The sequence below is a fragment of the Lissotriton helveticus genome, chromosome 6 (genome assembly GCF_964261635.1).
Source record: "Lissotriton helveticus chromosome 6, aLisHel1.1, whole genome shotgun sequence".
Taxonomy (NCBI): domain Eukaryota; kingdom Metazoa; phylum Chordata; class Amphibia; order Caudata; family Salamandridae; genus Lissotriton; species Lissotriton helveticus.
Window position 1 is genome coordinate 347416743 of NC_136067.1, and position 22475 is coordinate 347439217.

The 22475-nt window shown below is 38.4% G+C and overlaps 1 long non-coding RNA gene across 1 annotated transcript; it reads left to right on the top strand.

Moving 5' to 3' along the window:
• The first annotated feature begins 13768 nt into the window (after nt 1–13768).
• On the top strand, nt 13769–21922 carry LOC144761356 (uncharacterized). The gene is made up of 3 exons (XR_013595682.1): nt 13769–13962; nt 20894–20969; nt 21874–21922. It is a non-coding gene; the product is annotated as an uncharacterized LOC144761356 (long non-coding RNA).
• The last annotated feature ends 553 nt before the right edge of the window (nt 21923–22475 follow it).

Here is a 22475-nt window from a genome sequence, read left to right on the forward strand (position 1 = left end):
GTTGGGTTGTCCTGCTGGTCACGCATCTCTGCCCGGCTGTAGTTTAATGGATGCCACCTGCTCATATGACGATGCATGGTGTAGTTACCGAAGCTGTATTTTTTTAAGGTGCCTCTAGATAACTTCTCCTTACATATGAGGCAGGTGACATATCTGGCATTTACTTTCTTCTGCCCTTCAGGGATCGAAAAAAACTGCCAAATAAAACTGGTTTTCCGATGAGAAACCCGGGGCTGCTCTTCTAAAAACTGTGGTCCTTCTGTCTCCTCTTCCTCTTGCTCATCCTCTTCCTCCTCTGTGTTGCTGATGAACTGGGGAGGTGGTCCTCTCTTCCCATGAGGAGGTGGTGGTGGTGGTGGGGGTCCACCAGCTGAAGCTACCAATGAAGCCATTGCTGAACTATCAAAAAAGGTCTTCCTCTCACAAAGATGAAAGTCAGAGTGAGGAAAGAAGGAGGGGTTTTCATCATTTGGGAAAAACAATAGTTCTAAACCAATGAAAAGTGTTATTTTTAGGTCACCTGACCTAGCCTTACATCATTATGAAACCAAAAGTGAAATGAACCAATGAAAAGTTTTATTAACAAGTCACATGACCTGTTACGCTTATGTTACGCGCTGCGGAACGCGCCCCGGATCGCTTCCGGGTCGCTGCCCTTCGCGCCTCGGTTCGCGCTCCTGAGCACTTCCGGGTGCGCTAACGCGGCCCGTCATAAGACACATTACGCGGCAACACGATACGTCGCGCTTTCGCGATGCGCCCCTGATCGCTTCCGGGGAGCTGCGCTTCGCGTCTCAGTTCGCGTACCGGAGCACTTCCGGGTGCGCTAACGCGGCGCGTCATAAAACGCATTACGCGACAACGTGATATGTCGCGCTTCCGCGACGCGTCACGATGTTGATTTCTAACGCGGCAGTTGCGCAAACGGAACGTTTACCGGTTCGCGGACCGGGTCGCGGCATCAAATTGAGCTAACGGGAAGCTTCCCGGTTCGCGAACCGGGAGCAAAGAAAAAAAAATATTTAAAAAAAAATTATTAATAAACATATAACATATATTTTTGGATTTAAAGAAGAATACATTTTACAGCTACAGATATTAGCTTTTAAAAAACCAATGAAATTCACTGAAAAAACCATAGGTTATAGACCATATATAGTTAGGAATTAGCATTTACAAAACCTTGAAAATTCACTGAAAAAAACATAGGTTATAGACCATATATAGTTAGGAATTAGCATTTAAAAAACCTTATTTTACTCACACAAAACCATTGAAATTCCATATATAGTTAGTTGTACTAACTATATATCGCGCACCCGCAATCCACTGCTGATCATGTCACATATTACATCATTCATGACATGGTCAGTGACATCACTGATGACATCACTGATGACATCTCAAATGACATCACTGATGACATCACTGATGACATCTCAAATGACATCACTGATGACATCACTGATGTCATCTCAAATGACATCACTGATGACATCACTGATGACATCACTGATGTCATCTCAAATGACATCACTAATGACATCACTGATGACATCACTGATGACATCTCAAATGACATCTCAAATGACATCACTGATGACATCTCATTTGACATCACTGATGACATCACTGATTACATCTCAAATGACATCACTGATGACATCACTGATGACATCTCATTTGACATTACTGATCACATCACTGATGACATCATTCATGTGATAATACGATGAACCTCTTCAGACTCTAATATAACCTTAGATACACTCAGTGTAAACAGACACTCACAGACTGTAACTCATCCATGGAGTTACACACACACCTAGTCAGTCATGCAAAGAATCAATCACACCTCCATTTTCTCAACTATACAGTTATACACACATTACTTATTCAAACATATACTAACACATATTTACTCTCTTATACAATCCCGGATACAAGTTCACAATGATCCATACAGCCACTCACACATTCACTGGCTCTTATGCACAGTTATTTATAAATGTCAACTCTCAAATGTACTGTGTTTTACATATGTACTTACTTTGACATGTAGCACTGATTCGCGAACCAAGAGCGAAGAAAAAAAAATATTAAAAAAAAAATTATTAATAAACATATAACATATATTTTTGGATTTAAAGAAGAATACATTTTACAGCTACAGATATTAGCTTTTAAAAAACCAATGAAATTCACTGAAAAAACCATAGGTTATAGACCATATATAGTTAGGAATTAGCATTTACAAAACCTTGAAAATTCACTGACAAAACCATAGGTTATAGACCATATATAGTTAGGAATTAGCATTTAAAAAACCTTATTTTACTCACACAAAACCATTGAAATTCCATATATAGTTAGTTGTACTAACTATATATCGCGCACCCGCAATCCACTGCTGATCATGTCACATATTACATCATTCATGACATGGTCAGTGACATCACTGATGACATCACTGATGACATCTCAAATGACATCACTGATGACATCACTGATGACATCTCAAATGACACCAAGTACTCGGAGGTTGTTGCGTCGCATGCGATTTTCCATCGATTACCATCGCTCGGCAGCATCTAAACGATGGGCAGTGCGCAACTGATTTCAAATTGGGGTCAGGCTTAGCGTCAGATACAGACAAGGAACCATCAGAGTTTTTTACCATCTCTGAAGGTGCGGAGGAGTCTATACTGCTTCAGGACCAAGACATTGACTCAGACTCCTACTCTCTCTCTGATCCCCAATCTGACTCAGAAATCTGTACAAACACGGATGCGAGCTCACAAGATAGTGATCCGGACGTAGTTATGGGCAGACACAGGAGGCACACAGTGCTAAAAAAGAAAAAAGGCCACCCTGGTTCTAGTGGTCACCCTAGGGCCCAATCTCCTCATACTAGCATGCAGGATCCTCCCTCCAGACCCCATAGCGATAGTTCCCCTTTTTTTGATCAGCAAAATGCCACCCTGACATCTGTCATGGACACAGTGCTTCAGGCAATTGCCTCCCATAGGGAACAGACTTCAAAAGATGGGCGCAGGGCTCAGCAAGCACTTCATAAAGTCCAGGGAGTTGTACGCAAACTCTCTAAATCAGTGGCTGCATCAAATGCAAGAATGACCGACATGGAGGACCGCATAGTGGTAAATGAGGCTGAAGCCACTGCTGTAAAGGAACAAGTAGATGCTCATGATGCTGAGTTAAAAGACGTCAGGTGGAAACTGGAGGAAATGGAAAATCGCATGCGACCCAAAACCGAAATTGTTAGCAGCCGTCTTGTACCTCGGTATACTGAGGCACAGGAAAGCAGAAAAACAAACGTGTAGAACTCAAAAAGGGGGCAGGGTAGAATCATCACGGGGTACGCGTGAGATCTGATTGGCTGTCAGCACCTCATCCAAGAAGTGTTGGCAGCCATCTTGGGACCAGTGTACATGATATCACCTCATTAAAAAGCACTGTAGTTAATAGAGGGTTTTAGGGCTTTAGTTACATTCTAAATCATTTTTTGATGGTACCATACTCATTTTAGGAATTGTTGTGTGTTCTAAGGTGATTTTACCATGTGAAAAAGCCTTCTGCTGGGATATCATGAATCATGTTTGAAAGAAAACTATTATCTCATGCTTTTCCCACAGTGGTTTGGAAGGGGATCTATAAGCTAAACTGAAAGCATATTTTCTGTAAATTCACATTATCTTTCTCAGTCATGTGAGAATGAAGTCTAACATTCTCAGTAAAACATGTACATCCAACAAGGACAGAGACTGTCAGTTGATTCCTTTGGCTTCCTCTGCAGCCTCCTAGAGTGTTCTAAAGAACAACTAGAGCGCTAACAGTCCTACTTATTACAAAGGTATGGCACACCTGAAGCCATCTTGATTGGAATAAAGTGGTAACTCTTAAAACATTTAATTTAAAAAGGAACAAAATGAGAGGGTATATTTTGCCATAGAAAGTATGATTAGTGCTGCAGAAAGAAAAATTAGGGCACATTTTGAGTGACTTCTCAAATCCTCTTCCATTTCATAAAAAAAATTCTGACATACAGACTGAAACATGCACTTTGAATACAAGCAGTAGACCTCCCTGGTGAGCAGTAGCTTTACTACAGTGATCTAATGAGCAACTAGAGTGCTAACATTCAGAATTCATGGAAAATGTGTGACACATCTGAATGCCTTCTTGATGGAACCAAAGTAAACAAGCATTGAAAATGCAATAGATCTCGCCCTCGTTTAAGTTAAAGCCATTCTGTTTGTAACTTTCATGTAAATAACATGCATATGCATATATGTATATGTATGCATGCATTTATATTTGTATTTATATAGATATGCAGATTATATATGTTTATATATGTATGTGTATATATATATATATATATATATACACATACATATATATAAATGCATATGCATATATATGCATATATATGTGTATATGTGTGGGTGTAGAGAGAGGTAGAGAGGTAGAGGTGTAGAGGTGTAGAGGTAGAGAGGTAGAGGTAGAGAGGTAGAGATCTAGTAGAGGGAGAAGTAGAGAGAGGTAGAGGGGTAGAGAGTAGAGAGTGAGTAATAGAGAGTAGAGATAAGTAGTAGAGCGCAGTAGAGAGAGTAGCAGAGAGTGAGTAGTAGAGAGTAGTAGAGTGAATAGTAGAGTGAGTAGTAGAGAGTAGTAGAGAGTGAGTAGTAGAGAGTGAGTAGTAGAGAGTAGTAGAGAGTAAGTAGTAGAGTGAGTAGTAGAGAGCAGTAGAGAGTGAGTAGTAGAGAGTAGTAAAGAGTGAGTAGTAGAGAGTAGTAGAGAGTGAGTAGTAGAGAGTAGTATAGAATGAGTAGCAGAGAGAGATAATAGTAGAGAGTAGTAGAGAGTGAGTAGTAGAGTGAGTGGTAGAGAGTAGTAGAGAGAGGGAGTAGAAGAGAGTGAGTAGTAGAGAGTAGTAGAGAGTGATTAGTAGAGTGAGTTGTAGAGTGAGTAGTAGAGAGAGAGTAGTAGAGAGTGAGTAGTAGAGAGTAGTCGAGAGTGAGAAGTAGAGAGTGAGTAGTAGAGAGTAGTAGAGCGTGAGTAGTAAAGAGTGAGTAGTAGAGAAAGAGTAGTAGAGAGTGAGTAGTAGAGAGTAGAGAGTAGTAGAGAGTGAGTAGTAGAGAGTAGTAGATAGTGAGTAGTAGGGAGTGAGTAGTAGAGAGAGAGTAGTAGAGAGTAGTAGAGTAGTAGAGAATGAGTAGTAGAGATTGAGTATTACAGAGTAGTGGAGTAGTAGAGACTAAGTAGTAGAGAGTAGTGGAGAATATTCCAAAGTTTGGCACAGCACCACTTGCACAATAAGTCCAATCAAATCATATCACTTAGAGTCCTTATTGAAGCACTGAATCTTGGTGTATATTCAAATGCTTTTATTTTCCTTAAGTTTATGTACCACAGCCAGCCGACGCGTTTCGTTCTGTACAACAGAACTTCTTCAGGGCGTTCTTATTTCCTTCAAGTTATGTCGGTATCATATTGCCATATAACTAGATATTTCTTCCAAATGTTAGACGAGACGTAAGTACATTGTTATTCAAAGTGACTAGGTATCAATTTTACTCACACAATTTGGGCAGATTTGAGTAATTTATAGCATCCTCAAAGTCAGTCTTTCAAAAATTCCAAAGTATAGGACATGATAATCCAAATCCAAATGTTTCTCAGGAAAAGTCATTTTCAATCGTTCGGAATATCGGCATTTGGGCAGATATGACCCAGGCACCCCCAGTATGCAAGGGGAATTAGTCCGCCCTCTGCAAACGAGCCAGTGGCCTGCGTTGCAAAGAGGTGTAAAAAGGGGCATAGCTTCATTACACCTCTGTGCAATGCAGCCCCCTGGCGCATACTGGAGGTTCCAGGGGGACTAGTTGGCCCCCAGGGACCCCCAGTATGCAAGGGGAATTAGTTCCCCCTCTTCAAACATGCACGTGGGCTGCTTTGCAGAGAGGTGTAAAAAAGGGTGTGGCCTCATTACACCTCTCTGCAATGCAGCCTCCTGGCACATACTGGAGGCTCCTGGTGTGCTAATTGGCCCCCAGGGACCCCCATTATGCAAGGGGAATTAGTTCCCCCTCTGCAAACGTGCCAGGGGGCTGCGTTGCAGAGAGGTGTAACAAGGGGCATAGCCTCATTACACCTCTGCAATGCAGCCCCCTGGCGCGGATGTATGACGTTACAACGCATACTTTTACCACGCATACTTTTACAACGCGGTTTTTGCCACGCATACCTTTACAACGCATAGCGCTTAGAGGTGCTGGATAGTGGTAAGTATAATTTTCTACTCCAACTCCAGTCCCCGTGGACACTAGGAAAGGTGTTGGATAGAAAATTAAACTTATTCCCTATCCTAGAGCGCCCCCCAGCGCAATGCGTTGTAATGGTTTGCGTTGTAATGCCAGCGTTGTAATGGTATTGCGTGGTAAAAAATGCATGGTAAAGGTTGTATAGCCCCTGGCGCATACTGGAGGTTCCAGGTGGGCCAGTTGGCCCCCACGGGCCCCCAGTATGCAAGGGGAATTAGTTCCCCCTCTTGAAACATGCACGGGGGCTGCGTTGCAGAGAGGTGTAAAAAGGGGCGTGGCTTCATTACACCTCTCTGCAATGCAGTCCCCTGGCGCATACTGGAGATTCCTGGTGGGCTTTCAGGTCTTATATAGTTAGGAAATAGCATTAAAAAAACCTTTGAAATTCACTGAAAAAAGCATAGGTTTCAGGCATTATATAGTTAGGAATTAGCATTTAAAAAACCTTGCAAATTCACTGAAAAAACCATAGGTTTCAGGCCTTATATAGTTAGGAATTAGCATTTAAAAAACCTTTGAAATTCACTGAAAAAACTGATGATGAGATGTCATCAGTGATGTCACTGACCATGTCATGAATGATGTAATATGTGACATCATCAGCAGTGGATTGCGGGTGCACCAAATATAGTTAGTACAACTAACTATATAGGAGCAATTTCAATGGTTTTGTATGAGTGAAATCTCCAGCTAACTTTAACACCCCTAAAACTTATAGTTTTTTGAGTGAATTTTAAAGGTTTTTTTAAATGCTAATTCCTAACTATATAAGGCCTGAAACCTATGTTTTTTTCAGTGAATATATATATATATATATATATATATATATATATATATATATATATATTACCTACTGGCGGTCGCCAGTAGGTATATATAGTTAGGATTTTTTCCCTATGGGTTTTTTGAAAATTCTATGTCTAATAACTTTGGCGTTTGTGGACGGAATTGGCTGAAATTTTCTGGAAAATGGAACATTTTGTTTCTGAGCAGCCTCTGAAAATTTGGGGGGGGTTCGTCCAGGGGGGGCCGAGAAAAAAGGGGGGTCCCAAAACGTGTTTTTAACATTGAGTTTTCCATAGGGCGGTTAGCCTCACTTTTAGCCCGAACGGCTGAATGGATTTGCACGAAACTTGGCAAAATTGTAGGGACTGGTAGCCCGATGTGCCTTTTGTAGGTCTCAATATATGTGCTGCAGTGGATTTTGAGAAAATAACATTCAAAAAAAGATATATATCTGTAAGCGCGGACCAGGCAGCGCCCCGGTACGCGTACTTGACGCGTAACGGAACTTCGCGTAGCGAAGTTGATTGGCTCTCCGGTGTCTGTCAACATTCTAAACAGTCCGGAGCGGCCGCCATCTTGTCTCTCGGTAGGATCGAGAGACAAGAGGAGGTCAAAAGCGAAGGGGCAAATGACCTTAAGGGGGCATAGTAGATACTCCCTGACCCCCTAGGTTTGATGTGGAGGCTTTAAAGGGGCCCCGCGGGGCAAAAAAAAAATAATTTTTTTTTGTTTTTTTTTCGTGGTTAGCGCCCGGTACGCGAACCGGGAAGCGTACTGGGGAGCGTATCACAATAAAAAATGAATGATAGACTTTTCAAATGCTGTATGTTATTTGATTGTTGGTTTTGTTGATTTTTTTTTTTTTTTTTAAACTTTTTTTATTGTGTTTCATAATTTATTAAACTTTCTAACATTTCATTGTCAGAAATTTCATAATCATGGAATATAGATTGTAGTCTCTGAGGTTGTAAAATGTCCTCATTTGCAAGGAGGTTATCTACTGCTTGCACACATTGCAGTAGTTCTTGGTCCCATGTTTCATCCATAAATTCAATCTCATTTGGATCAATGATTTCTGTGTTGGACTCTGGAAGGACAATTTCAAATGAAATGTTTTGTTCACTTTCCATTTTTCCTGAAATTTGCATAAAAAAAATATATATTAGTAGAGGTAGGGCACTGTTGGGATTAATTTTAGATAGGCAGTTTTTATCAGAGAATTTATCTTTGGGCAGTGTATAGTATCAGAGTGGAAGTAGGAATATAAAAAAGTGTATCTAAATTTATAAGTACTACAGAGGGATAGTATATAACTAACAGAAAAAGTTTGCCATATTAACTTAAAGTGCACAATATACTTCAGTTTTAAAAATAACAACTTACCTTTAAAAAGAAGTTGAAGTTATTAATGAAAATCCAAATGAAATGTACACCAGGAAGTAGTAGTCAAAATGGCTGTGTTTCCTTCTCTTCCTTTATATATATTCGGGTACATAACCAATCAAATGTCAGGTAAAAAAAGTAGAAAATGAAAGTAACATTTTAATTGGTTGTCAATTCCAACACTTCAGATGTGTTTTGTGAAGTAATTTACCTCACGGTATTTAGAGAGGACTACAGGCTAAATGGCTAAATGGAATTCCAATCAAATTTGTGAAAATGGTAGGGATTGGTATGTAGTATGAGCTATTCTATATTTGGTGAAATTGTCTCCAGTGGCTTTTCTGTGAACTACTTTCCCACCTTTTTTGATGGTGCGCTTCCCAGGAAGCGACCCGGTACGCGAACCGGTGAGCGCCCTGGTACGCGAACCTTAAGCGTAACGGGAGTCCACCATTTTGTGTTTCGGTCGAATTATGATACAAGATGGAGGGCAAATAATGTTCAGAATGGGTAGAAGGGGGCACGGTAGACTTATCTTGACCCCCTAGGTTTTGTGAGGGTGGCTGAGGAGGCCCATATGTGCGAAAAAAAACACATTTTTTAAAAAAAATTTGCGAGGTTAGCTCCCGGTACGCGTACCGGGTAGCGCACCAGGGAGTGTACTTTGTTGAAAATTAGTGAAAAAAGTTAGAGTAAAATAATAATTGTGAGTAATTAGATGTAGGGTAGCTCTGAGAAGAGCTTTTGGGTTTATAGTACATTTTGGTACTTATAAGTAGGTACCAATGCACATTTTTAAATTCAGAGTGAAAACTCTGTTGCCCTCATCTGAGAAGTGAACTCCATCTCCTCTGTAGATATCTTGCATGTAATAACGCAAGTTATTGTTGTACAGGGAGCCCATTCCATGGTCTCTCATGTAAGCTGAAACAGATTTGTTTACATGCTTCCTCGACTTCTCAATTTGTGGACAAAATTGGTTTGACCACCTCCATTTCTGTCTTTGGCATATATTTGAATATACCAAGGCAGTCTGAGGAAAAAGTGCCATCAATTGCTCAAAGGTGTCCTTTAAAAGCATTTCCAGACCTACACCAGTCAAAGTGCCCAAGTCATTACCTCCACAGTGCACAATTAACAGGTCAGGTTTTGGCAAATGCATAAAGGTTTTCACCAATGGTATCAATTGGTGACATTTTAATCCTCTGTGGCCAAACCACTTAATTTCCACATCTTGTAAATTGAGGTTAGGTAAATTCCTGCTTTCAACGTACCTTTGAGCCCAGTGAATATAACTATGACCAACAATCCAGACAGAAAACATGGTGAGAGAAGGTTCTCCTGCAGTCAGATGAAGTGTGGCAATGAAATGGCAGTTGAAAAAATGTGAGTTTGAAATGAAAAAAACCGTGGAGTTTCTGTGTTCATGAAGTAGTAACAGTGATTGGTGGATTTTAATTGATGAAAACAGAAAGTTAGGGTGTACAGATGTGTTGTTTGAAAGATGTATTTTGAGTGGTCAATAAAAAAACATTAAATGAAAGAAAGCACTGGATATGCAGGTGCACTGAGAGTTCAGAGTTCAATTGCAACATTGTTGTGTGAATTTGCAAACACCAGAGTTTCTCCAAGAGGTGGTTGCTATGGAAAATAGGCAGAAAGGGCAGAGGGGGAAGGGTTTTCATTTGAAAAAAAGTGAGGGAAGAGTTTTGATTGGGTGACATGAGAAATATGTGTGAAGAATTACACCATTTCTGTGCTTTTGATAGCTGCAGACTCTGGAGTGCATACCTTTTGCTCTGCTGAAGACAAATTGGTGTGTTTCTTAGACTGTTTTGAAACTCAAAGTATTTGCTAAGGTGAGAAAATATTTCTTTACTTTCGATAGAGAATAGTGTGCTTTAAGGAGAAAATTATGATTTATGTGGCGCAATTTGCTAGTAAATATGCTCTCACATGTGCATGGAAATTTTTAATTTTGAATGTTTTTGTTATATAGCCATGTTAAAAGTGACGCAACCATGCTGGAAAGCCAATCAAAAAATGCTTTCATGTGTTTTAATGACATTTTAAGTCATTTTCTGATGTGCAGTGTTTAGAAATTATGATTTGAAAATCGTTTTTGTGGAAAAGGAATTGTTTTTAAATTCATGACAAGGATATAATGGTGTATGGTTATTTATAAGGCAATTGACTGTCCTTGATGTTATTTTTCTCATTTTAGTGTAAGGCCTTTCTCTGTGGCGCAAATTGCTTGTAAATATGGTCTTACATGTGCATGAAAATTTTAATTATCAATGTTTGTGTTACATAGCCATGATAAAAGTGAACCAACCATGCAGGAAAGCCAATAAAAAAACGCTTTCATGTGTTTCAATGACATTTTAAGTCATTTTCTCATGTGCAGTTTTTTGAAATTATGATCTGAAAATCGTTTTTGGGAAAAAGGAATTGTTTTTAAATTCATGAGAAGGACATAATGGTGTATGGTTCTTTATAAGGCAATTGACTGTCCCTGATGTTATTTTTCCCATTTTAATGTCAGACCTTTCTTTGTGGCGCAAATTGCTTGTAAATATGCTCCCACCTGTACATTGAAAATTTTGATTTTGAATGTTTATGTTACATAGCCATGTTAAAAGTGACCCTACCATGCAGGAAAGCCAATCAAAATATGCTTTTATGTGTCTTAAGGACAATTTAAGTAATTTTCCCATGTGTAGTGTTTTGAAGTTATGATTTGAAAATCGTTTTTGAGGTAAAGGAATGTTGTTAAAATTTATGTTCGCCATATGCCCCCAAATTTCTTTTTCAGGGTTGCAGCAGGGTGTTCTTGAGACACCCCTGCACTTTTGGAATAAATTCCTAATTTGTGATGAGCAAATTGTTAATCGCAAATTGCACCTTCATTTATATGAGCCTCCTAGCCCATGGAAATGAATGGGTAATTTGCAATTAGCAATTTTCTCATCGCAAATTTGGAATGGTAAAGAATCGCTATTTATTCCTTAAAATTCGCTTTTTTGGAAATGCAAAATAGTTATATGATACATATGGCGGTTGATGTCTAACAAGATAAGAAGCTTATGGATACATTTATGATGACTGGTGCAATGAAGTAGAAATCACTTACTTCATTGGTAGGCCTTTACAATAAATTATCTCCTCTGTATTCTTCATCAAGCATAACTTTAATCTGCAATCCTGAGTAGGCCTCACCTTAAACAAACCTCTGGATAGGCCACATCTTATTGTCATCCTGATTTAATCATTTATAATTCTAGGGACAGATTTATGATAGGTGTATACCTCTTTTGTGCCACTTAGAAAACATTGTCCATGGGGAAATGACTTAAAATGTCATTAAGACACATGAATGTTTTTTTTTAAAACGTTTGCAATTTTTTTGGGTCACTTTCAACATGGCTATGTGTCTGAAACAGTCAAAATCTAAATTTGCAATGCACTGGTGGGAGCATATTTACAAGGAATGTGCTTCATGGGGAAAGGTCTTATAATGTAATATGGGAAAAATGACATTAGAGATACTGAAATGCCTTATAGAGAAGCATACACCATTATGTCCTTGTCATAAATTTGCAAACCATTACTTTTCCCCAAAAACGATTTTCAAATTATATTTAGAAAACAGTGCACATGTGGAAATTACTTAAAATGTCAATAATTCAAAATTTGTGATTCCTTAAATGCAATGTATCAAAAAAAAATATGTAAAAAATGATATTAAGGATTTGGAAACTACCACCAACTTGTAGTTTGTGGTAATTTGCGAATTCTTTTCAAAAAGCATTTTTTTTTTTAAAAAAAAAAGGTCCCATATGACGCCCATACATGCCATTAGGGCATGTAGGTGTGCCATGTGCTCCCAAATTTCTTTTTCAGGGGTGCAGCAGGGTGTTCTTGAGATACCCCTGCACGCTTGAAAAAAATCCTATTTTGTGATGAGCTAATTGCTAATCACAACTTGCAACATTAATTCCTATGAGCCTCCTAGCCTATGGAAATGAATGGGTAATTTGCAATTAGCAATTTGCTCATTGCAAATTAGGAATAGTAAAGAATCGCTATTTATTCCTTAAAATTTGCTATTTATAATATGTAAAATATTTTGATGATACATATGGCAGTTCATCTGTAACAAGATAAGAAGCTTAGGGATAGATTTATGATGAGTGGCGCATCCCCAGGGATGTGACAGTTATCCTGCGCCACTGTTCCGCCACCCATGGTGTGCTGCATTTACAATGCGGCGCAGCATGGGGCAAAAAAGGCACAGATGCGTGACGCATCTGTGCTGTAAAGGTGGCGCATTGCTGGAGTTGTATCGTAAGTGCGATGCAGCTCCAGCAAGGATCAGGGGTGCCCCATCTATACAATGCTGCGTCAAGACCTATGCCAGCTTCAAGCAGGCGCAGGGTTTTGAAGCAGCTTTCTCCTATCTGATTGTAAATGCGGCACACCATGGGTGGTAAAGCAGTGGTGCACATTAACTGGTGCATGCCTGGGGATGTGCCATTTAATATAAATCTGCACTTTAACATTTGAGTATGTGCAGGGGACACAGAGTCGTTGAGGCTTATCCAAGGTTAAGAACAGATGAGTCCTGTTCAGTGAAAAATTAGACATAGGCTTCACCTGCTCAGCATCGCTGGACATGGCTAAATAATAGCTGCAAAATGTTACTCTTGTTAAATAATTTTACTATTATAATCTGTGAGATTTGTCTCTTACTCTGCAACATCTCATTGTTGTTGTCTTTCTTTAAAGATAAAGACAACCTCAACATGAGCGACAATCTGCAATCAGTTGATTTTGACCTCATCATTGAACTTGTAATTGAAACATCAGTGGATGTTGATCCATTGGATTATTTAAATCCTGAGGATGAAGAAGAGCGTGATGAGGATGCAGATTTGTCCGAATTATATGATATAGGATGGGAAGCTGACCTGCTTGAGCCTTTGGAATTATAAACATTTATTTTTAAAATTTATAATCAATAAAAAGTAAAAAGGTAAACCGTTTAATTTAAAAATAAAGACACCTTCAAAAACAGGTTATGTGTAGTGTCTTCAATAAAATATTAAAATATGCTCATAAAATTAGATCAGATTCACATATAAAATAGCATAGGTAACATAAATATAAATCTCATTTCTTTTCTGCTATTTCTGTATTGTAAATTTGCAAGGACTAAAAAATCTTCTATTTAAAATGTCAAGTAGTGTGTTATGTTTTTGATCACTATTACTGATTTACTGTTTGATAATAATGTTTAATAACATTTTTATTATATTTTTCCTCAGATTCAACTATGCCTACAAAAATAAGAGAGATGAAGGCTGCAAAACGTCAAAGACAGCAGGAGAAAAAAAAATGCAGCAGTCCTCTAACAAAAAGATTTCTCAAGCGATGAAGAAAGCACCGGGTAAGAGCTCTAAATATTTCATAAGAAATATTTCCAATAAAAAAAATATTAGTACAGAAAATGTTTCAATCCATAACAACACAAGTAAATCAAATGGAAAGAAAAGGACAAATGAAAATGTTACTGCTAGAGCAAGAGATAAATCTGTGCATGATAGTAGAAGGAAACAACAGTTTACGGAGATTCGTAAACGAATGTTCCGTAACAGGATAATTGGCAATTTGTTAAAAAATATTAAGAAAGGTCAACAGAAATTAGTTTTTTATAGGAGAAAAAAAAAAGTTGAGAAAGTTATTGATCAGGCTTTTGAAATTAAACGTAAGTTATTTATTTTGATAATCAATAGAATTAGGAAGCTAAACAAGGCAATTTTTGATTTCAAAAGAAATAGTAGATGGAAGAGAATAGTTAATCGTAGTAATTTTTGTGAAGTTTTTTCTGGAGAATGGATACATAGTTCAAGCTGTGAGGCATTTTTTAATGAAGAGAGTTATTTCCAGGATAATGATTTGGTGCATGCAGTTGACATCAGTGGTCGTGCTTATGAAGTGAAAGATGGTTGTCCAGTTGAAAAAGAAAAACTTGTGACAACAGAGGCAGAAGAGTTGTTAGGTAATGAGGTTTTAGGAAGACGTGCTAAGGGTCCTGTGTACACCTGGAAGTGTAGTAGTATTTGCAGTGTGCGACAGGATTCCATCAATTTGCTTTGTGATTTTGTACGGTCATTTAACAAGAAAAGTTTGAAGCAGAAAATGAGGTTGTTGCAAGAATTAGATCCTTGCAGAGTGAGAGAAGTGACAGGTTTGCATGGTCATTCACTGGCTTGTCTTTCCAGGAGAGTATGCCAGAGTGTTTTTCATCATTTCAGGATGCTAGCAGTGCATCATAACAAAGTGAGGAAGTTAGTTAGACTGTTGTATTATGCTAAGAGTCCAGCAATTATGCTGAAACAATTATGCGCTGCTCTTTTGCATGGTTCTGAAATAGATGTGAGGAATATATGTGAAGAAATTGAGTTTTGTTACTTTGGAAGTAAAGAGGAGAATGTTGAAATTGAGCAAGAAATAGAGGGTCATTTGGAAGATACTGTACATGTTTCCAGTACAGATAATTTCCAGAGGGAAATTGCGACGTTTGACATGAAATCAAGTGAGAGGCCTAATTTCACTTGTGTGTGTTGTCGACGCACTTATTATAAGAATCAGACTAAGTTAGTGGATTTATATGCAAAAAGTGAAAGGGAAAATAATAGTGAATGGAAGGATTTTGCAACATACTTGATGGTAGAAAATTGTTTTGATTTGGGATTGGATCAACGTGTGTGTACTTATTGTTGTAACAAATTAAAACAAAACCAGATGCCTGCTAGAGCAGTTCATAATAATCTGGAATTGGTTGAGATTCCTTCTGAATTGAAGGATTTAAATACTTATGAATCTATTTTGATTCAAAGTATCCATCCCTTTCAGGCTATTGTAAGAATGGAGCCAAAGACAGGGAAATTGCCTCCATCAGATTTACAGAGAGGATTAAAGGGAAGAGTTGTTTATTTGCCTCTAGATTTGAAGAAAAACATTAACACAATTGGAGTAGAAAAAGTGGAAGAGGAACCTCTGGTTATCTTAGTTAATGGGGTTCCGACAAAGAATAAGAAAATATGGCAAGATTTAGTAGATGTTAGGAAAGTTAAAAAGGCAACATTGTATTTGAAAAAAAATAATAAATACTATAAGAATGTATATGTTGCAGAAGAGGAAGTAAGTGAGGAAGAGGATAGCGATTTGTGTGCTGGTCAAATTGAGAAAGTAGAACCCTCTACTAGTGAGGAAATATATGAACATTATAGTGTTCATCCTTTGCATTCAAAGGAAGTCATGGGGAATGCTATTGAGTTGTTTCAAATGAAACAAGCCAAAGGGAGTCCCATTAGTGTTTGGGAGGAAAGTTTGGAAGCTCGGTGTTTCCCACAGCTTTTTCCAACAGGTCAGGGAGGAAGATATGATGAGCGACCTCATCAAATTCCTGCTTCTGAATACCGGACTTTGCGATTGTATGCAGGAGATGCTAGGTTTCGACAATGCATTCCTTATTTGTTTCATCTCCTGTTTGAAAGCGATCTGTCTGGACTGTCATATGCAGTGAACCACATCTTGAAAAGTGGTATACACATGCAAAACATTTCGGCAAGTGATTTTATGGATAAAGTGAATGTCCAAGATAGTATTTTGGATTCTCACCTGATTAATCTCATGGCGTGTCAGCGTGGTACTAATGAGTACTGGTACCGTCGTCATGGTGATTTAAAATGTATGCTGAGGAACTTAGGTACTCCCACATGGTTCCTCACTCTGAGCTGTGCCGAGTATGGCTGGGAAGACTTACTTGAATTTCTACGAGAGGCAAATGCTAACGTAGAAAACATCGAATTCAAGACACCCGGAGAACTGTGCTCTTTGGATCCAGTCAATGTATGTAGGTACTTCAATCATAGATTTGAAGCTATGATGTCTTTCATCATGAATAAGAAGAATCCACCTCTTGGAGAGGTGTTGGATTTCTTCTGGAGAAAGGAGTACCAAGCAAGAGGTGCTCCTCATATACATATGTTGCTGTGGATCAAGGATGCACCTAAATTTGGAACGGATCCAGAAGACTCAGTGATGAGTTTCATCCAACAGTATTCTACGTGTGCTGTTCCAAACGCAAAGGAGAAGAAAAGCCTAAGAGAAAAAGTTCTGCGTTTCCAAAGCCATCGATGTGGAAAGTACTGCCGTCGTAAATTCCGAAAGAAAGACAAGTTCTACACCAAATGTCGTTTCGGCTTTCCACGACCGGTGATTTCTAAAGGAAGAGTAAACAGTTTGATGTCTTCGCTGCGACATAATGTGATGAAGAAATCACCTAAAAACACTTACAATTTGAAGAGGAACGAAGAGTCCAAGTACATCAACGACTACAACCCGGTGATTTTGTCCATGTGGAATGCTAACATGGATATACAGTTTGTGGCTGATAACTGTATGGCTGTGGCTCGGTATGTGACGTCTTACATCACCAAAAAAGAGAAGACAGAATTGAAGGATATGTGGGAGGACATTTCCCATGAAAAGAGCCTCAGCAAGAAGTTGTACAGTTTCAGTCTGAAGATGTTGTCGCATCGAGAAATCGGAGCGTACGAATGTTCTGACCGGTTGTCTTCAGCAAGTCTCTATGCCAAGTCCAGGAGTATCGTTTGGGCGAGTCTTGGTCTTGCTGCAACGCGTAATCGAGTTCTCAAACCTGTGCGGGAAATTGAGTATTTGGCGGAAAAGGAGCCAAACAGTACCGACATTTTGAAGACAAACATGTTGGATACATATTATCCAAATCGAAGCAGTCACCTAGAGAATGTTTGTCTGTATGAGGTTCTGCAAAATTACATGTTCAAGAGGAACATCAAAGAAGATACTGAGAAAGGAGTGTATGCTGTAATAGGAAGTGAGGGATGTCTGGTCAAGCAAAGAAAATGCCACTTGATAAACCATCGAAAATTGAGTGGCGAATCTCCTGAAAAAAATGAGTTTTTCTATTTAGCACTTTTGCAACTTTTCAAGCCTTGGCGTGCAGAAGAGGAACTGCTTGGAGATTTCCTCTGTTATGAAGACTCTTTCAATGCCGCCAAGGAGACCATAGAATGTCCTGCTTTTCCCAAATATGTAGAAATGTTGAATGCGGAAATTGAGCAGGAAGCAACGATTGCAGCCGAGATTGCCAGAGACAGTTCTCAGGACAGTCAGAGTTCTGCTTCATTGAGTCAGGATCCACTAGGAGGACCTCTTATTGAAAATGAAGCTGCCACTGCTATGAATGAGGTGGAAAGAGCCATGGCACATGCTCAAGAGGATGCGGTTAACTTAGAAGAGTTGGAAAGGCAACTCAACGTTGAGCAGAGGAAAATATATGACGAAGTTACCATGCAAATTGATCATGGATTAAGTCATGATAAGAAAGAGTGCTCATGTACGTCATTGAAGCCTGTCCGACTGTACGTGAGTGGAGAAGCGGGAACTGGAAAAAGTTTCCTCATTAAAGCAATTTCATGCTATTTGCAGGAAAGGACAGAGTCATCGCTGTCTTGTGTTGTCACTGCTCCAACTGGACTGGCAGCACATAATATTAAAGGGATTACTTTACATCGTTTACTGATGCTGCCAGTGGAGCATGACAACAAATTAGAATATCACAAGCTATCTGGAGATGCTTGTTTTGAAGTTTCAAGAATCTTGAGGAAAATGAAACTTCTTATCATTGACGAAGTAAGCATGGTTTCCAATGTCATGCTTGCCTTTGTGCATTTGAGGATGCAAGAAGTTCTCAAAACAGAGTATGATGTGTTATTTGGTGGCAAACACATCATTGTTTTCGGAGATCTTCTGCAGCTGACACCAGTGAAAGGGCAACCTGTGTTCAAAATGCTCACGCATGAAGATACCAGGAAGTGCCTAGGCAGCATTGGCAACGTCAATATATGGTTAAACTTCAATTATGCTGAACTGCATGAAAATATGCGTCAGGCAAAGGATGAAGTTTACAAGACTATTCTACAAGATGTTAGAATTGGAAAAGTGACCGAGCATGGGAAAGAAGCTTTACATGCACGATTACTGTCAAATTTATATCCAGAACAAGATGTTGTGCCTGAGAATATTTTTCAGAAAATTACTGATAAGAAATCTGGAATATGTTTGATGCCAACTCTTGCAGAATGTGCCAAATTTAACAACAAAATGTTGCATTTAGAAAAGCAAGAGATTGTGAAAGTGGAAGCTATTGATATAGTAGAGCATATGGGATCAACAATTATTTTGTCTGAGAATCTGAAATCAAAATTGGATTCATTAGAGAAGACTATATCTAAAACTGCAGGTTTTGAAAAGACTCTGAATGTGTGCTTGAACTGCCGTATAATTTTAAGAAGGAATTTACATGTTGAAAGAGGTCTGGTAAATGGATCAATGGGTAATGTTGTTGATTTTGTGAAATACAGAAATAGAGATGGAATTGAATTTTTAAAAATTAAATTTGATGGCATTGAGGAAGTACAGCTAATTGCTCGTTGTTCTGCTAGATTTTTGCTTGTAAAAGACTTATATGTTCGCCGTAAGCAGTTCCCTGTTTGCTTGGCATATGCGGTGACAATTCATAAATCGCAAGGTTTAAGTGTAGACACTGCATTGGTGAATATTGGCAGTTCTGTGTTCAAGGAGGGTATGGCATATGTGGCATTGTCACGAGTTAGAACTTTATCGGGATTGTACTTGATTGAGTGTGATGTCAGAAACATTTGTGCAGATCTAGATTGTGTTAAGGAATACAATAGGTTAAGAAGAGAGTATGCGCCACATTTGCCTCAGTTTCCTTTGTTTGAGAAACGTCTGGTAGGCCGGAAACGAAGAAATGAGAACAATACTGGGGAGGTTGTAGCAAAAAGACAAAAAGTGAATGAACCTAAAATTACAAGCAGAAACAAAGAGGATTCTGTTGAAGATGTTGTTGGTTTTCAGTTTGAAAACAGTTCTGGTGTCAACTGCTATGCTAATGTAGTAATTAATGTTTTGTTTTCTCTAAAAAATGTAAAAGAAGAGATTGTGGTCAATTCTGATCAAAGATTTTGCAGTTTGTTGAATTCTGTGTTAGAGAAATGTAGCACAGATAGAACAAAAATAGAAAGTGTGTCTGAAATTCGAAATCTGTTAGACAGATGTTCAGGGCAAACACAATTCTCTCAAAATATTCAGCAAGATTGTCAGGAGTTTTTAATGTATATGCTTGATGTATTACATGCTGAAGGTGTAGATGTAGATCAGCTGTTTGGGCTTTCTTATCAATGGCAGCATGACTGCGAGAACTGTATGGTATCAAGTACTACTAGTGTAGACTCAGAAAGATTTATATATTTAACTTTGCCAGACAGTAAATCAGTCTCCTTTAATAAGCTAGTAAAAGCTGCTAATCACAGCATGGAGTGTAGCCAATGTAAATCTGAAATGATGTCCACATTATTTATACGAACATATGGCCAGTACGTCATTTTAATGTTCCAACGATGTAGGCCTGATGGAACAAAATTGACAACTTTAATAAAAAATTTTGTAGCTTCGCAGTTGTCAATATCAGGAAGGACTTTTGTAACTACAGCAATTATATATCATGACGGCCCTTCAATATCATCAGGACATTACACAGCTTATTTAAAGTCTAGAAATGGCTGGTCATTCTGCAATGATTCTGTTTTAATTTTCAAAAAAAAATTGCCGTATGACCTTAAAAACTCTTACCTGGTGTTTTTAAAACCAAAATTTTAGGAAAATAATCTCGGGATATGATCTGTGGAATTTCAAGAAGTTCTAATGGCTCCTACACAATTTGGCCTTGAGGATAAGTGTAGTTCAGAGACATAACTTCTAATCAAAGGATTGGACATCATGGAGATGTATGTGCACTTTAAATGAGTTTAGAAAAACTGTTTCTTTTCATAAGCTAATTGAAGCAGCCAATCAAAACATGGAGTAGAGGGAATGTAAGTCTGCAATGCTGTCTACTGTTTTACATTGCTTTGTGATTAAAAGTGATGTAGAGAATTAAATAATTGTAGTACTCATAGAGGTAGTGTAAGTCTGCTTCATATTAAGCAGTATCAGTGTCATAGGAAATGTAGAACATGACTGACCAAGAAGGGGAAGATATTACTATTCCAGGATTGTGAAAATGATCTTCAACATTTTAATTCTGAAAGTTGCGGAAATGCCAAATGATGGGATTGGCTTACAAGAAATCCAAGAGTTATAAATATCTCTGACTAGATTTGGCCTTGTGGAAAATAGTGGTAGAGAGCAAGAAGTCATTTATTGGATGTAACGTGTTTTTAAAAACGATGGAGGTTTTCTTTCAGAAAGTGGCGGGCTGAAAGTAATAACAGCACAAAAGAGTGTAAGCTGTTCATAGGACATCCTTGGACGTCATGGAAAGTAAGTTAACTTTAAGGAGTTCTGAATTTTATTTTCTGATGTTGTATGGGTTTTTTAAACACAATCATTTTGATTGTGTTTTTTTTTCCCCGCTGTTACATGATGAATACCTTCAAGTCACTGTTTTTAGTGAATTTTGATACATTCTGAGAACAGCAAAAATAAACCATTTAACATGTATAATTAATTCTGTACTGTTTGCATTTATGATGTATATGTAGAACTGTGTAGGAGGCATGGAGAAGGTGAGTTTTCTGTAAGTGTTAAATTTATTGTATGCAGTGCTGCACTTCTACGTATTCTTTCATATGCTGGACTACATCTGCACAATGAGATACCTAAGCAAAGGAAACACAAGTGATGTGATTGTGAAATGAGCAAAATAAATTGCACATATTTCAATTACATCACCTGAGTTTCCTATCATTACGAATCACATTGTGCAGATCAAGTTTAGGTCTGTCCAGGGAAACATAGGAGGTTTCTACTTTGTTGAAGAGTGCAGTGGACATGACTCACTTCATTAGTAGACTTTCACAGATATTATCTCCTCTGTACACTTCAACAAGTGTAAATCTCATCTTGAACTCTGAGTAGGCCTCACCTCAAACAAATCTCTGGATAGGAGACATGTTATTGGCATACTGAAGCGACACTTTTCTGAAACAAGAGCAATGCAAAAGATGCACCATGTTTTAAGATAGGCCTCACTTCATCTGCATCAAGATACTGTTAGTTTAAAATGTATATCTTTAGCATTGTGTAGAGGACCTGGAGAAGCAGAAGCTTCTGTCAGTGTCAAAGTTGTTGAAAAACTATTTGTCCTTCAATATTTTCCCTTGTCTTTTGTAATTTTTAAATACATATTTTAATTTTTTTCAAATGTTGGTTCTCTCTTTCACAGATTGAAAGTATAGAAATAAAATGTGATTAATTTAACGGCAATTACAAGGTAAATAGTTGTACTCTTTTCGTTACATTTCTATCACATTCACCTACTATTAGATCCACTGCTTCACTTCTTTAATCCTCAGTTTCCTGCCTTTGCTACTTTCCTCATTCCTTTCTCTATTACCTATTTACTCAACTCCTTCCACTCTTTTTCTCAGTCCCTCTGTTCTCATAGTTCCTCAGTCTTGTTCACTCACTCCATCTCTATTACTCTTAGTGTCTGTGAATTACTTTCCCAACTTTTTTTTTTTTGGGACCGCTTCCTGGGAAGTTGCCCGGTTCGCAAACCAGCAGCGTTATGGCAGTCCACCATTTTGTGTTTCGTTCGAATCACGATACAAGATGGAGGGCAAATAATGTTCAGAATAGGTAGAAGGGGGCACGGTAGATGTATCTTGACCCCCTTGGTTTTCTGAGGGTGGCTGAGGAGGACCATAGTTCTTCACTCTTGTTCACTCTCTCTGTTTCTATTAATGTCACTGTTTATGACTGATCAAAAAAATGTTTTTTAAAAAAGAACAGTAACTATAAGGGAAGGAAATAGACAGTTATGTT